This window comes from Rhinolophus sinicus, chromosome 18, assembly GCF_057876585.1.
Source record: "Rhinolophus sinicus isolate RSI-liver-muscle chromosome 18, RSI-T2T, whole genome shotgun sequence".
Taxonomy (NCBI): Eukaryota; Metazoa; Chordata; class Mammalia; order Chiroptera; family Rhinolophidae; genus Rhinolophus; species Rhinolophus sinicus.
This window is the reverse complement of record NC_142518.1, coordinates 98,395,229-98,413,055: the sequence shown is the minus strand read 5'-3', so window position 1 is coordinate 98,413,055 and position 17,827 is coordinate 98,395,229.

Genomic DNA, 17,827 nt, shown 5'->3' with positions numbered 1-17,827 from the left:
TTAGATTCCACATATAAGTAAGATCATGTGGTATTTGTCTTTCTCTGTCTGGCTTATTTCACTTAACATAATGTTCTCTAGGTCCATCCATATTGTTGCAAATGGTAAGATTTCATTCTTCTTTGTGGCTGTGTAATACTCCATTGTATAAATGTACCATAGTTTCTTAATCCAGTCGTCTACCGATGGGCATTTTGGTTGTGAGGTAAAGATAGTCTATTCAATAAATGGTGCTGGGAAACCTGGATAGACACATGCAAAAAATTGAAACTGGACTACCTCCTTACACCATGTACAAGAATAAATGGATTAATGACTTAAATGTAAGATCTGAAACCATAAAACTCCTAGAAGAAAATATAGGAAGAAACTTTACAGACATTACCTGGAGTAAGATTTTTACTGATATAGCCCCTCGGGCATGGTCCTGATTTGTAACTAACAGTTTTGTAAACTTCATTTCACCACAGACTCTGACTATGCAAACCTCTTTCCTTACCGACCACTAAATATGCAGGAAACTACCCTTCAAATGTTCCAAATGCTGTGGGAGAGCAATCAGGTCAGCAATGGTGGGAGAAGAGAGAAGAACCAAGGTGGCATTCATAAGAGGTCTAAAGTAACAAGAGGATTTTTATCATTTGGTATTTTTAGAAATTTATTTTCTCATCACAAACATTGCTTCAGAATCCAGCCACATCTTCACCATGCCCACACCCCTATACAACTGTTGTTGGGAACTGGACAAGAAGATCACACTAATCATGTGAACATTTGCAATCTTAACTCTCAATGGGCATGAAAGCACTTTGAGGGAATCTCTTAGTGCTGAGCTTGGGGCACTTCCACTCTATTTAAGATACTGGGAGAGGTACCACCTCCTGTGCTGGAGCACACAAGGCAAGATTTGGCCCCGAGTATGGCAGATAACTGTAGCATTTGAAGGAGGTTGCATCAGGTACTTTACCTGCTCACCTGCATTCTAGTGGTGAGAACTAAATGTGACATCAGCAAAGTACTTAGATTTACCCTGGGTGGCTGGTCAGTATAGCCACAAAATAAAATTGCAATTAGCCATTATGCTATATTCTGCTACTACAGTGGTTTTACACCTGAGCATTTAAAATTTCACTAGATCAATGAAGTTTTCCTTGCCATTGAGATCGGCTATTAGGGGAGATGTGTTCCGGGTAGTCTCTCAGTAGAATCTTGGGGGTGTATTTTTCCCCTTTTGAGGTAGATCTTGGAGACTTAGTTTGAAGTTCTTATTCCAGGATCCTTCTAGTTTTCTCATCTTCTGATACATGTAATACTTCTTCCTCACTTTTTTAAGGGTTGGTGTTTAACTTACTTTGGTGTAACTCTTGTATTAAATAAGTTCTGCAAAAGAGTCCAGGCTACTGTTGGGGACAGAAAATTAAAAATCCTGAATCCTGATTCACTTGGTTCAACAAGCTATGTAGGAATATGTTATTCTGGTCAACTCATATGACATTCCTCCTCTCTTTTATTGTGAAGAATTTCAAATATATATAAATACATATATATATATATATATATATATATATATATATATATATATATGTAAATATATATGCATATATATATGCACAGAATGGTATAATGGACCTCTGTGTTCCTATCATCAACTTAAACCATTATCAACTGGCCAATGTTGTTTTATGTATACCCATATCCACCTCACTCTCCCACATTATTTTGAAGTAAATCCTATACATTATATAACCTTATCCATAAGTATGTCAGGATACAGAATTATTTTTAGACAAAAATCACCATTATTACACACAAAATTAAATAGAAATAACCTCTTTTTAAAAACACTCTAATCACAAGTTTAGTAGAAAACATACTCTAGAGCCTGAAGTGGAACACCATGAGAGGCCTGTGTGTGAGTACATGTGAGTCTGCCTGGGGACCCCTGAATCTAGACTTGATGGGGACAGGACCATGAAGTGTAGCACTATGTGGATGGAGGCACCAGCCAAAGGCATTCAAATTGTCTCTGTTATTACAACCCCATTAGTACCCACACACTAGAGAGGCCTAGAGAAATTAAAGTTACAGCAGGATATAAAATGGGGTTACTTTGACAAAAATTAGATTATACATGGAAACTGAAGCTTTCCTCATCACACTGATCCCTTACATGTTCTCTGATAACTAGAGAAGCAGGAGTCTTCTTGTGCTGGGCTCCCTGTTGTCCCTGTCACATGTCCTGCTGCCAGTGATATGCTGCCAACTCTCTCCTCTCACCAATAGCTCTACCCATGTGTCCCTAGCCTAATTTCAGTGGGACCCACATTAGTGAGATGCCTCACCTCAAGAACATCCTCAGAAACATCCTCAGAATTTCCCCTCAATTATCAAATACCTGTCGATTTGCCTGGAGAGATGAGGGCAGAAAAACTCTCCTCACTCTGGTTTCCTATTTAAAAGAAAAACGTCTCGTCTGCTACCAGAAGCCACCAACAAGATCCCCTTTCCTCGATTTTCAGTTGCATACCCCAACTCACACACCCCCTAGTGGCTAGCCCAGTTAACCTCCCTCCCTCCAATTGGTTATATCATTTCTTCATTAAAAGATTTTTATTCACCCTACCATACAAGAGGGTTTTTCCCTTACTCCATCACCCCTGGGTAGGATAAAACCCTACCCTAATGATAGGTAACCTCTATCATTATTTATAACACTGTATTGCCATTGTCTAACCCACTGACTTTGCATCCCTCAGAGACCAAAAAACAGATATTATTCACCTATGTAAATAATGGGGCCCAAGACAGCATTTGGTACACAGTAGTTATACAATAAATGTTATTTGAATTAATGTTGTGGGGCAAGACTTCTGACTCTTCTTTTTTTAAAAAATTAAATGTATTGAGGTGACAATGGTTAATAAAATTACATAGGTTTCAAATGTACAATTCTATAATGCATAATCTATATATCACATTATGTGTTCACCACCCAGAGTTAGTTCTCCTTCCATCACTATATATTTGACCCCCTTTACCCTCTTCTACTACCCACTTCTCCCAAAGGAACAAGACAAATAAATAAACAAAAACTCATAGACACAGATAATAGTTTAGTGGTTACCAGAAGGTAAAGGTGGAGGGGCACTTCTGACTATTCTTTCTCAACTATAGCCTCAACCTTGGGGTAATGGGCTCTCTAACATATGCCTCTAACCCTCTTGAGAAGCAACACACACACACACACACACACACACACACACACACTTTTGGCTGTCTTTGACTACCACAAAATACCCAAAGTAAGAATTTTATGAATATTCTACTTTAATGTGTATCATACCTGGGCATAACTATTACACTAAATTAAATATTTTTGGCCCATATACCATGTCTTGTTCAATTCTTGGCATAGATTTATATTGAGAAGTTTAATTCACAGCAAGCAATATTTAACATTTGTTCAGTAGTTAGTATATAAAGCTGGCACACTCCCCTACCTCCCACGCTTCCAAATTCCTCTTCTTATAAGCCAAGAGTCTTTCCACTCTGGCTTTGTTGCTTCTGCATGCTCTCCTGACTTTCTCACTTCAACTCTTCAACTGATCATCTCTTTGTGGGATCTGGGAACCATACAGAGGTCACCTGTTGTTCCAGCTATGAGCCAGATTGCCTTAGTAACTCCCAAATGCTCTACTACTAAGTTCATTTTGCTGGGAAACAAGGCTCTATCCCACAGACCTCCACCCTCAAGTCTCAAGTATTTATTTTCCTCTTGATTCCTTTATTCCTTATTTTTGCTTTTCTGTTAGGCAAAGAGTTATTTCCAGCCTCAAGGAAAAGCCTTTCCTCACCAATCAATGGACAGATACCCACATGTACACACTAAATCTCCATCAATGCCATGGAAAAGCCATGGGCTTGCCAGATGTTCTCCATTTTTTATCAAATCATACGAGGTCAGACAATTAAGTTCGTGAACTTGTTGCAATGATGTTGCTAACGTTTTTGGTGTTGTTTTTTTATATCAGAGGGATTAGTCATGATGAATTTGTATCAACTGCACAAACAGTTAACCAAGTTTACTATTTGGAAGTGCTGAAAAGACTGCGTGAAAAAGTTAGACGACCTGAACTTTTCGCCAACAATTCATGGCTCTTGCATCACGACAATGCACCAGTTCACATAGCACTATCTGTGAGGGAGTTTTTAGCCAGTAAACAAATAACTGTATTGGAACACCCTCCCCACTAACCTTACCTGGCCCCCAATGACTTCTTTCTTTACCTAAAGATAAAGGAAATATTGAAAGGAAGACATTTGGATGACATTCAGGACATTAAGCATAATCCAATGACAGCTCTGATGGCCATTCCAGAAAAAGAGTTCCACAATTGCTTTGAAGGGTGGACTAGGCGCTGGAATCAGTGCATAGCTTCCCAAGGGGAGTACTTCAAAGGTGACCACAGTGATATTCAGCAATGAGGTATGTAGCACTTTTTCTAGGATGAGTTCGTGAACTTAATTGTCTGACCTTGTATGCAGATATGTCCATAGACTCATAGAACTTCGAGGCTGGAAGAGAACTTAATGGTGCCTTAGTCTTACTGCCATGACAAAGCTTGAATTATCTAGATTTGCAATGGATTGAGGACTACTAGTTAGAATAACATCTAGTTATAACAGGATTTGACGCAGTCACAGTCCTACATGTTTAGTAATTCATTGTGCAGGTTATCCTCAACCTTGTCAAATCAAAAGACCAAGCAAATGCGCCCTTCCTCATGAGGTTTCAGAGCTTAGACCAAATCATGAACAAACAATACTGATTTACAGATTGAGTAGACGTTGCAACCATGTGCACATGCGTGCTCCAACGTGATTCCTACTAGACCATCTGTTAACACTCAGAGTTGCCATGTGCATTGAGGCTGGCAGTGGCCAATAGCCCAAGCTCCCTTGAAGGTGAAGAAATGCAGGGTATCTGGAATGAGAAGTCTTCTTAAATTCTTTTCTCAGGCTCCTCTTTTATCTTATTTTGGAGCCTTGGCATTGCCTGCTACTGGTATCTCCCTCTTCTCTTGAATCCCAGATTCTCCCAGAGGACATTGGCATTAATTTTTATTAATAGTCTTCTCATGAGGAACACATGATTTCAGTCTGAAAATAATTTCAATTTGATGTGCACTTTGACCACTTAAACTAAGAGCATGTTCTTGCTGCAAATAATCTGTCTTTTAGCCCAGACTTGATATCACCTGGCTCTCTCAGGGTCATCATTCAAGTGTTCAGCCATGCATCCACATTAAGTCTGAGAGATGCAATATAGACACTTCTGATTTGATACAGGGGATTTAGATTCAATTTGAATTTCATCCATTCATGTAAACACGTACTTCATACTCACACTTCTCAAAATGGTCTGGTTTCCATCTTTTTCCTCACTTGGTTGTACATTCCAACAGACGTGTACACTTCATACAAAACAGGGACCTAGACAGCTTGGCTTGGAATAAAAAGCCTTAAAATGTGTATGTTCATTGACTCAATGATCAACTTCTTTGAATAATACTAAAGAAAAAAATGTGTGAAAAGATTTAGGTGTAATACAAATGGATATTCATTGAAGCATCTTTTGTAAGAGTGAAAAATTAGAAGGAACCCATATGCCCAACAAGCACAATTATTTTATTTTATTGTCATGAGATGGAATACTATAGTCATTAGTTATAAAACTACAGATTTATATTTATTGGTAATAAAAAAATTTGTAGATATGTTGTTCATTGAAAACATTAGTTTTCAAAGCAGCCAGTATGTTATGCTCTTATTTAAAAATATATATGTGCAAATACATGTGCAGGAAGATATCTAGAATGCTATGCACAAAGATATTGTGGTTATCATACATCGTGGCACAATGGGTGATTTTTTTCTTCTCTAGATGCCTAATTTTACTATGTGAAACTTACATTTCTTTTGTAATTTATAAAATTATCCCAGAGATTTACAATCCATATCTGAAAGGGGTTATGATAGAAGTGGTATAATCAGCAACATAGTGGCATACTGGTAGCAGCCATTGGAGTAGAACTGCTTGAACACAGAACTAACTAACTACATGATCCCTTAGTGGTTTAAAGAACACAATCATCTCTTTTTCTTTTTTTTTTTTTTTTAATTAAATTATTGGGGTGACAATTGTTAGTAAAATTACATAGATTTCAGGTGTACAATTCTGTATTACATCTTCTATAAATCCCATTGTGTGTTCATCACCCAGAGTCAGTTCTTCCATCACCATATATTCGATCCCCCTTACCCTCACCTCCCCCCCCACGCCCCTTACCCTCTGGCAACCACTAAACTATTGTCCGTGTCTATGAGTTTCTGTTTCTCATTTGTTTGTCTTGTTCTTTTGTTGTTTTTGGTTTATATACCACATATCAGTGAAATCACATGGTTCTCTGCTTTTTCTGTCTGACTTGTTTCGCTCAGCATTACTCTCTCAAGATCCATCCATGTTGTCACAAATGGTCCTATATCATCTTTTCTCACTGCCGAATAGTATTCCATTGTGTATATGTACCACAACTTCTTTATCCATTCATCTATCGAAGGACATTTTGGTTGTTTCCATGTCTTGGCCACCGTAAACAAAGCTGCAATGAACATTGGCGCACACGTGTCTTTATCTCTAAATGTTTTCAGATTTTTTGGGTAGATACCCAGGAGAGGGATTGCTGGGTCATACGGCAATTCTATTCGTAATTCTTTGAGGAACCTCCACACTGCCTTCCATAACGGCTGCACCAGTCTGCATTCCCACCAACAGTGTATGAGGGTTCCTTTTTCTCCACAGCCTCTCCAACATTTGTTACTATTTGTCTTGTTGATGATAGCCATTCTGACTGGGGTGAGGTGATATCTCATTGTGGTTTTGATTTGCATTTCTCTGATGATTAGTGATGTTGAGCATTTTTTCATATGTTTATTTGCCATTTGTATGTCCTCTTTGGAGAAATGTCTTTTCAAGTCCTCTGCCCATTTTTCAATTGGGTTGTTTGTTTTTTTGTTGTTGAGTTGCATGAGTTCCTTGTATATTCTGGATACTAGCCCCTTATCGGAGGCACTGTTTGCCAAAATCTTCTCCCATTCAGTTGGTGGCCTCTTTATTTTGTCAATGGTTTCTTTCGCTGTGCAGAAGCTTTTAAGTTTCATATAGTCCCATTCGTTTATTTTAGCTTTTACTTCCATTGCCTTTGGAGTCAAGTTCATAAAATGCTCTTTGAACCCAAGGTCCATAAGTTTAGTACCTATGTTTTCTTCTATGCAGTTTATTGTGTCAGGTCTTATGCCTAAGTCTTTGATCCATTTTGAATTAACTTTGGTACATGGTGACAAATAGCAGTCCAGTTTCATTCTTTTGCACGTGGCTATCCAATTCTCCCAGCACCATTTATTGAAGAGGCTGTCTTTGCTCCATTGTATGTTTTTAGCTTCTTTGTCAAAAATTATCTGTCCATATTTATGTGGTTTTATTTCTGGGTTCTCAATTCTATTCCATTGGTCTATGTGTCTGTTTTTCTGCCAATACCATGCTGTTTTGATTATTGTGGCCCTGTAGTACAGGCCAAAGTCAGGAAGTGTGATACCTCCATTATAGTTCTTTTTTCTTAAGATTGCTTTGGCTATTCGGGGTCTTTTGTGGTTCCAAACAAATCTGATGATTTTTTGTTCTATTTCTTTAAAATATACCATTGGGATTTTGATGGGGATTGCATTGAATCTGTATATTGCTTTGGGTAATATGGCCATTTTAACTATGTTGATTCTTCCAATCCATGAGCACGGAATGTCTTTCCATTTCTTTGTGTCTTCTTCAATTTCTTTCAAAAATGTCTTATAGTTTTCAGCATATAGGTCTTTCACATCCTTGGTTAAGTTTATTCCTAGGTATTTTATTCTTTTTGCTGCAATTGCAAAAGGAATTGTTTTTTGTATTTCTTTTTCTGAGATTTCATTGTTAGTATATAGGAAGGCAATGGACTTTTGTACATTGATTTTGTAGCCGGCAACTTTACTGTATTCGTTGATTGTTTCTAATAGCTTTTTGGTGGAGTCTTTAGGGTTTTCTATATATAGCATCATGTCATCTGCAAAGAGTGATAATTTAACTTCTTCATTCCCAATTTGGATGCCTTTTATTTCTTTCTCTTGCCTGATTGCTCCAGCAAGGACTTCCAACACTATGTTGAAAAGCAGAGGTGATAGGGGACAGCCCTGTCGTGTTCCTGAACGTAGAGCAAAGGGCTTCAGTTTTTCTCCATTAATTATGAGATTAGCAGAGGGCTTGTCATATATGGCCTTTATTATGTTAAGGTATTTTCCTTCTATACCTATTTTATTAAGTGTTTTAATCATAAATGGATGTTGTATCTTGTCAAATGCTTTTTCTGCATCAATTGATATAATCATATGATTTTTGTCCTTTATTTTGTTTATGTGATGTATCACATTGATGGATTTGCGTATGTTGAACCATCCTTGTGCCCCGGGGATGAACCCCACTTGGTCGTGATGAATAATCTTTTTAATGCATTGTTGTATTCGATTTGCTAGAATTTTATTTAGGATTTTTGCATCGGTATTCATTAGAGATATTGGTCTGTAGTTTTCTTTTTTTGTGCTGCCCTTACCAGGTTTTGGTATCAGGGTAATGTTGACCTCATAAAATGAGTTAGGGAGTACTGTCTCTTCTTCAATTTTTTGGAAGAGTTTGTGCAGAATTGGTATTAGATCCTCTTTGAAGGTTTGGTAGAATTCACTAGTGAAGCCATCTGGTCCCGGACTTTTGCTTTTGGGAAGGTTTTGGATGACTGATTCAATTTCGTTACTGGTAATCGGTCTGTTTAGATTTTCCAGTTCTTCATGGTTCAGCCTTGGAAGGCTATATGTTTCTAAGAACTTGTCCATTTCTTCTAGGTTGTTGAATTTGGTGGCATATAGTCCTTCATAGTATTCTTGGATGATCCTTTGTATTTCTGTGGTGTCCGTGATAACTTCCCCTTTTATGTTTCTGATTTTGTTAATCAGTGTCTTCTCTCTTTTTATCTTAGTAAGTCTAGCCAAGGGTTTGTCAATTTTGTTAATCTTTTCAAAGAACCAGCTCTTTGTCACATTAATTTTTTCTATTGTCTTTTTGTTCTCTATTTCATTTAGTTCTGCTCTAATTTTTATTATTTCCTTTCTTCTGCTGACCTTGGGTTTTACTTGTTCTTCTTTTTCTAGTTCTTTAAGGTGTAACATGAGGTTATTTATTTGAGAGTTTTCTTGTTTCTTGAGATAGGCCTGTAATGAGATAAATTTCCCTCTTAAAACTGCTTTCGCTGCATCCCAAAAATTTTGGTAGGATGTATTTTCATTGTCATTTGTTTCTATGTATCTTTTGATCTCTTCTCTAATTTCTTCTTTGACCCAGTCCTTCTTTAAAAGTATGTTGTTTAATCTCCATGTATTTGTGTTTTTTCCCGCTTTCTTTTTACAGTTGATATCCAATTTCAAAGCCTTGTGATCAGAGAATATGCATGGTATGATTTCAATCTTCTTAAATTTGTTGAGACTGATTTTATGTCCCAATATATGGTCTATCCTTGAGAATGTTCCGTGTACACTAGAAAATAATGTATAGTCTGATATTTTAGGATGAAGTGCTCTATAAATGTCAATTATGTCCATTTCATCTAATGTGTCATTTAGGGCTACTATTTCGTTATTTATTTTCTGTTTGGATGATCTATCCATAGCTGTCAATGATGTATTTAAGTCCCCTAGTATAATTGTGTTTTGGTCAATTTCTCCCTTTAGTTCTGTTAGTAGTTGCTTGGTGTATTTCGGTGCTCCCTGATTGGGGGCATAAATATTGATGACTGTTATGTCTTCTTGTTGTACAGTCCCCTTCACCATTATGAAATGTCCATCTTTATCTCTTGTTATCTTTTTCACCTTGAAGTCTGTTTCATCTGATATCATTATGGCTACACCTGATTTTCTCTGGGTACCATTTGCTTGGAGTGTCAATTTCCACCCTTTCACTTTGAGTCTATGCTTGTCCTTGTAGCTGAGATGTGTCTCTTGTAGACAGCATATGGTTGGGTTTAGTTTTTTGATCCAATCTGCTACTCTGTGCCTTTTTATTGGTGAGTTCAGTCCATTTACATTTAGGGTGATTATTGATATGTGAGGATTTCCTGTCATTCTATCTTTAGTTTTCTGGTAAGGCTGTGTCTCCATTGTTTCTTTGCCTTTTTGTTTTTGTCTATTATTTCTGTGTGGTCGTATTCTATGATGTTTCCCTCTGTTTCTTCTTTTATTTCAGTATATATTTCAATTCTGGATTTATTTTGAGTGGTTACCCTTAAGTTTATGTAAAAGAAAGTTTGATATTTAGAGTATTCCATTTTCTTCAGCACGCTTACTTTCTCCATTCCCATATTCCGGTTCAGGCCTTTACTCTCCCCCTTTTTGAGTTTTGGTTGCCACAAATTGTCCCTGTTGATGGTGGTCGAATAGCCTCCTTTAGTATTTCTTGTAGTGCAGGTCGTGTATTAGAAAATTCCCTCAGCTTCTGTATGTCTGGAAAGGTCTTTATTCCTCCTTCATATCTAAAGGATATCTTTGCTGGATATATTATTCTTGGCTCATGATTTCTCTCTTTCAATAGTTTGAATATTTGGTTCCACTCCCTCCTGGCTTGTAGAGTTTCTGCTGAAAAATCTGATGATAATCTAATGGGCTTTCCTTTGTATGTTACCGTCTTCTTTTCCCTGGCTGCCTTGAGGATTCTTTCTTTGTCGTTGATTTTAGACAGCTTCAATACAATGTGCCTTGGAGAAGGCCTGTTGGGATTGAAGTAACTAGGTGTTCTATTTGCTTCTTGGATTCGAGGGTCCAGTTCTGTCCACAAATTTGGGAAGTTCTCATCGACAATTTGTTTGAATATATTCTCTGTTCCCTTCTCTCTTTCTTCTCCTTCTGGTATGCCCATTATTCTTATATTGCTCTTTCTGATGGAGTCAGAAAGTTCTTGTAGAGTTCTTTCATTTCTTTTAAGTCTCAAGTCTCTTTCTTCTTCCATCCATGTCATTTCCAGGTTTCTGTCTTTGATGTCACTGATTCTTTCCTCCATCTGGTCAACTCTACTACCTAAGCTGGTTATTTCATTCTTAATTTCTTCTATTGAGTTCTTAATCTCCAGAAATTCTATTTGGTTCTTTTTTAAAATTTCAATCTCTTTCGTAAAATGCTCATACTGTTCTTTGATTGAGTTTCTGAGTTCCTTTAACTGCCTATCTGTGTTTTCTTGTATCTCGTTGAGTTTTTTCAGAACTGCAATCTTGAATTCTCTGTCATTTAAGTCACATATTTCTGTATCTTTAAGTCCCTTCTCTGGAGATTTTTCACTTTCTTTCTGAGCTATCTTGTTGCCTTGGTTATTCATGGCGATTACTGGTTTACTATTTCTCTTCCTAGACATCTACAGGAGTGACTTCTGCAACAGGTTGATAGAAAGCGGTCTTTCTTTTGTTTGCCAGTACTTGTTGGTAGAATGTTTTATTATTTCTCCAACTGCAACTTATTTTTCTTCTCCCACACGGTAGTGCTGTTTTTTCTGCACTATTCCAACTTCTCACACAATGGGGGGATTCCCTGGGAGACGGGCTTCTCCTCTATTTATAGTTCGTCTAGGTCACAGGGCGCAGTGTCCCGGGGGGTATGCGGAGAGCTTTTGATGTTCCAAAGCTCTTCCAGCTCCTGATTCAGAGCCCGTATGTTTCAGCAGTTCTGTTTACTCTTGCAGAGATCCGCCCAGATAGGTGGGGTCAGGGGCGGGGTGAGTTGTGAGAGGTGGCCCAGAGCAATGGCGGCGACCACCACCACAGCCGATCCTGCTTCCACAGGTCTCTCCCCTTTGCCGGAACTAGTTGGGCTGTGAATTTGTGTCTGAGGTACACAGTTCTCAAAATAGCAAATTTTCTGTTGTTTTGATCTGACACTGCTACTGTTTTGCTTCTAGCACCGGGCAGGTGGGGGCGGGGCGAGCTCTGGGAGGGGAGGGAGGGGGCGGCTAGTCTCAGTGCCTAAGGCTCCGTTCTCTGCTCGGCAGTGCGGGCTTAAACTACCGTTTTCAGCCTTTTTCCCTCAGTCTTTTCTCCGAGGTCTCTGCCGTGAGCGTTGGGTTCAGCCGTGTTATATGCTGTCCCCTCAGCCCCGTGGGCCACAAGCGGAGCCCTAGCAGTCCGAGTGCTTCCCTCTCCCGCAGCTGCGGTAGTTCCGGGAGGCAGCGAGCTCGGCGCACTGAGCGAGGTCTGCGTCCTGCGCCCGCGCGGCTCCGTGTCCGCGCACTTCTCCCTTTCCTCCTCCCTCCACTCGCGCGAATCTCCCACCTGTAGGTGATTTCAGTCGGTAGTGGGCCTCTTCGTCTTGCCTGTCTGCTGTGCAGGGAGTCCTTTATGGAGTTTTTGTTGTTCGATTCTTTGTAAATTCCAGGGGAGCTTTACAGAGGCTCACCTCACTCCGCCATTTTTCCGGAAGTTCATCTCTTTTTCTTATCGTTCTGCAATTTGGGCAGAGCTCAGTAAGGATGGCTTGTTACTGGTTTATGTGGCACTAGCTGAGACAGCCCAACTGGGGCTGAAGGATCCACTTTCGAGATGACACATTCACAAAGCAGGCAAAATGGTGGTGGCTGCCATCTGGGAGCTCAGCTAGAGTTCTTTTCTTTTCGTCATGAACTTTTCCACAGGCCTTATTGGGCTTTAAAGCAGAGTTCTGGGTTCCAAGAAACCCAGGTGAAAGTTGCAAGGCTTTTTGCAACTTAGTGGCAGAAGTCCCAGAATGTTAATTTCACTACATTCTATTGGTCAAGCAAGGCACTAGGACTTTTTCAAGGGAAGAAGAATTAGACTCTGCCTTCTTATAGGAGAAATAGTAATGACTTTTTGACCATTTTTAATCTGCCACACATGGGAACAGAAGTAGTTCTTCTACTTGACCAAGGACTCAAGTCCTAGTGAAAGCCACAGACTCTTTAATTTTCCATGACTCTACCCTCAGGTATTATGTTATTGTCAGTATAATCATTATCCAAATAAAGAAACAGCTGTTGATGAGAGAATGAAAAGATCACACTCGGTAAAAAGTCATTAGACTCTTCATTTCGAAATCCTTCATTTTAAAAAGTTATAATTCCCGAGTAGCAACCCCCATTATGATTTCCCATTATTCATATCTTTAAAATGGTGGTATAAAAACTACAAATTGACACCAGTGATTGCATGTCATAAGACTCTGAATATGTCCTAATCTTTTAAACCTCTTGGCCTTTAGTCTTTCTATCCTCTCTGCCTTTCCCCATGTTGATGTTCTTCTTACTCATTCTTCAAAGCTCTGCTTGAATCCCGCCGCCTCCAGATGAAATTCCTCTTTCCATCACCCTATCTATGTACATTTTAGCAATACCACAGTCTGCCTTTCTAGATAGGCCCATACCCATAATAGATGTGCAATAAATTTTCATTTAATAGATGAATAAATGAGTGTTAGAGTTGCTCGTATGGCTGTCTTCTTTACTGAGGTGGTAGTCTCTGACAGGCAGGCTCCCCATTGTAGTAATCTCTATCATCCCTTTCTATTCTACAACTAATGAAGACCCTGGGATTGTTTGTTCATTCTTTCTTTTCCTTTGTTCTTTCTTCTTTAGATAAGTATGTATTCAAGTCCTACTGTTTTCCCACCATTATGCTAGTCCCTATCTTTGTGGCGCTTATATTCTAATGGAAGAGACACAAAAGTAAACAAATAAAGTAATTATAAACTGTGATAAGTGCTACAAAAGAAAAGAATAGTGTGTTATGAAAGGGAATAAGAGAGGGTGACATTTAGCCAAGACCTAAAAAATGAGCAGGAGCTAGCCATGTGAAAAATAAGTGTTTAATAAAGATTTGCTTAAGTGAGTTTATTGCTATAGGTGCATGATAGTCCAAATTTATCCTTGATAACCACATCTCTGGATCTTTTAACTTTCTCCATTCTAGTTCATAAGTAAGCTGTTTTTAAAGAAAAACAAGATTTTAAATTACTGTATTTACTACTCAGCCATAAAAAAATGAAATATTGTCATTTGCAACAACATGGATGGATCTTTAGGGTATTATGCTAAGTGAAATAAGATGAAAAAGAACAAAAACAGTATTATTTCACTGAGATATGGATTATAAAACAAAAAACAAATGAACAAATCAAACAAAAACAAACTCATAGATACAGAGAACAGATTGGCAGTTACAAGAGGGGGAAGTGAGATGGGGACAGAATGAAGAGGATAAAGGGAGGTCAAATATATGGTGATGGATAGAAACTAGACTTTTAGGAGTGAGCACACTATTGTGTGTACAGATATACAATTATAGTGTTGTACACCTGAAATTTATATAAAGTTATTAACTAATATTACCTCAATAAAAATGTTAGGTGAGATTCTGAAGAAATCTAAAAAAAGACTGTATTTATATGAAATGATATGATGCATAGTATTTACTTCAAAATAATCTCAAAAGTGAGTGAATAAGTTATAGGTAAAACAAGATTGCATGTGAGTTGATAATTGTTGAAGCTGGATGATAGGTACAGGGGATTCATTATAATGTTCAATAAACTTCTGTATATTTTAGAGTGTTTCTATAATAAAGGTTTTAAAATAACCATATTTGCTTACATAATCACTCCATATTTTCCCTAAGGTTCTTAGTTACCAATTATGCAAAAGGGAGGAGAGGAGCTACAACAAATAATGGATGAAACAAGAAATCAGTAGAGGATTGTGGTTAGGAGGGTTTTTCTCTTAGATTCCTAAATGCTGAGGTATTCTATGGTAGTGCTTAGAATATGTAGAGACTGCTAGTTCACCACTGCTTCTATAGTAATAGAATCTCTAATTTTCACCTAGGTATATGGCCAGTCAGCATAAAAACTGTATTTCCCAGTCCATCTTGCAGATAAGTGTGGCTATTCAATAAGATTCTAGCCCATCATCTGTGAAAAGAAGTGAGATTTGCAACTTCCAGCTTGTGCCCTTAAAAAAAGAAGTACCTCTTCCCTTGTTTTGTTCCTTCTTACTGGCAGGAATAAAAACATGATTGTGAGCATGATGATGGCATCCTTAGGAAAGCTAGGCAAAAAGAAGGAAGGAAACTGGGTACTGGACAGAACCAGACTAGTAAGGTCACCAAGGCAGCTCAGATATTTATCTATGACAAAACTAAACTCTCCTGCATAAGCCCATTTTATTTTGGGTGTATTACATTTAGCCAAACATTACTCAACTAATGCACTGAATTAGATCGCAAAAGAAGAGGGATTTAGAAATCGACGTGCAAAATGTATGCTTTTAGAGAAAGTTTTCTCTTGATCAGAAAATCCTAATGCAAGTCAATCAGAATATCTCCTTAAAGAAAAACAGGCTGGAAGGAGAGATCTAAGATGGTGGAGTAGATAAACACTGTGCCTGCTTCCTTCTGTGAACGTATTAAAATTACAACTCAATTATAGAACAATCAAGCTGGAGAATCACCTGAATTTTAGATGAACAGAAGTTTTATAACTAAGGATATAAAGAATAAGCCACATCAAGAATGGTAGGAGGGGCCAGGCCAGGCTGCAAACCTCCGTGTGGCAGTTGAAAATCAGGAGGGATATCTCAGCTGTGGAGGTTTGCCCAGAAAAGCAAGGGGCCACAGCCCCACAGAAGGCTCCCCAGCCCAGAGTCCTGGTGCCGGCAAGAGGAGACCCCAGAAACATCCGGCTGTGAAAAACAGTGGAGATTCCGACCATCTGAGTGGGACAGAAGGCTGCGGGAAACCCAGACATCCTCTTAAATAGCCTGTGCAGAGACTCACTCACTCACAGGCACTTATCCTGGGCTACAGTGGAGAGACCATGACTCGGGGGCTGTCGGAGGCACACAGGGGACAGATTGAGGTGTGTGGCTACAGGGCCAGTGATGGAGGATAGTTGCCATTTTCCTTGTGTGCGATCCTTCTCTTGTGCAACCAGTGGGTTGGTGCCATCTTTCCTGTGCTGAGCCCTCCCCCCAAGCCCATGGCCAAATCTGAATCTGAATTGGTTGTAAGCTTACTGGGACTCCACCCCACCCAAGCCCTCCAATGCTGGAGGCACTTTCTCGGCGAGCAGCCAACGCCAATCTCATTGCACTCTTTCTAAGAACACTATCAATTACCTGGGCCCTGGGCAGGTGGTCACTGGAGTCAGTATGCTCTCAGACTTTTCCTGAGTAGCTCCAGGCTCAGCACTGGCATGAAACCAGAATTTACCTGAACTTGGTTAGCACAACTCTTCCCACTCCAGTTACCCCCTGAGACCCTGCCTCACCCAACTTGCTTACCACATGAGGTTTTATCACAAGCTGAACCTTAAGGGAGCTGGCAGGTGACGACAGGCCTTAGGGTGTCCTGGCTTTTTGCAGAGCTACCCCAGACCTTGTACTGATGGCACATGTCCTTGATTCTCAGTGTGGCCTCTCCCATGCACCTCCAGGTTAGCACAGGCAATGAACAACTGCAGACCACTTTGTAACTCTTACCAGGTAATCCCTGGCTGGTCACAGATATTGGGTGATCTGGGCCTGCACTGGAACCAGAACCAATATATTTGGAGGTTGTCATCACAACATATCAGAGTACCATGCAATTAGCTCCACAAACAGCATACACAAAGGGCAGTGTCAATAGGCACCAGGGCCTGCTGAGGTGAATCACGCTCAGTAGGGTAAGACCCTGCACAGCAGCCCATAAGTTGTGGATGTGATTAAACACCACGGCCAACCAGCTTGAGGGTCAGTCCCACCCACTGACATGCCAATAGCAATCAAGGCTCAACTGTAACAGAAGGGCACACACAACCCACACAAGGGACCCTCCTGATGCACACAGAGCAGGTGACAAGAGAGACTGTGCCACGGCCCCATAGGGCACCTACTACATAGGGCCACCCGGCCAAGACTGGGAGACATAGCAGATCTATGTATACATAGAAACAAACACAGAGAGACAGGCAAAATGAGAAAACAAAGAAATATATCTCAAATGAAAGAACAACAGAAAACTCCAGAAAAGAAGTAAATGAATTGGAGGCAAGCATCCTACCAGATACAGAATTCGAAACAATGGTTTTAAGGATGCTCAAGGAACTTAGTAAGAACTTCAACAAAGAGATAGCAAGCATGAAAAAGGACATAGAAACCATAAAAAAGAACCAGTCAAAAGTGAAGAATACAATAACTGAAATGAAGAATGCACTAGAAAGAATCACCAGCAGACTAAATGAAGCACAGGATCAAATCAGTGAGTTGGAAGACAAGGTAGCAGAAAACACCTAATCACAACAGTAAAAAGAAAGAGGAATCCAAAGAAATGAGGGTAATTTAAGAGATCTCTGGGACAACATCAAGCATACCAACATTCATATCATAGGGGTACCAGAAGGAGAAGAGAGAAAGCAAGGGATGAGAACATAGTTGAAGAAAGAATGACTGAACACTTTCCTAACCTGGTGAAGGAAATAAACATAGAAGTCCAGGAAGCACAGAAAGTCCCAAACAGGATAAACCCAAACAGGCCCACTCCAAGATACATTATAATTAAAATGGCAAAGGTTAAAGTCAAAAAGAGACTCCTAAAAGCAGCAAGAGAAAGACAACTAGCAACTTATAAGGAAGCTCCCATTAGATTGTCAGCTGATTTCTCAACAG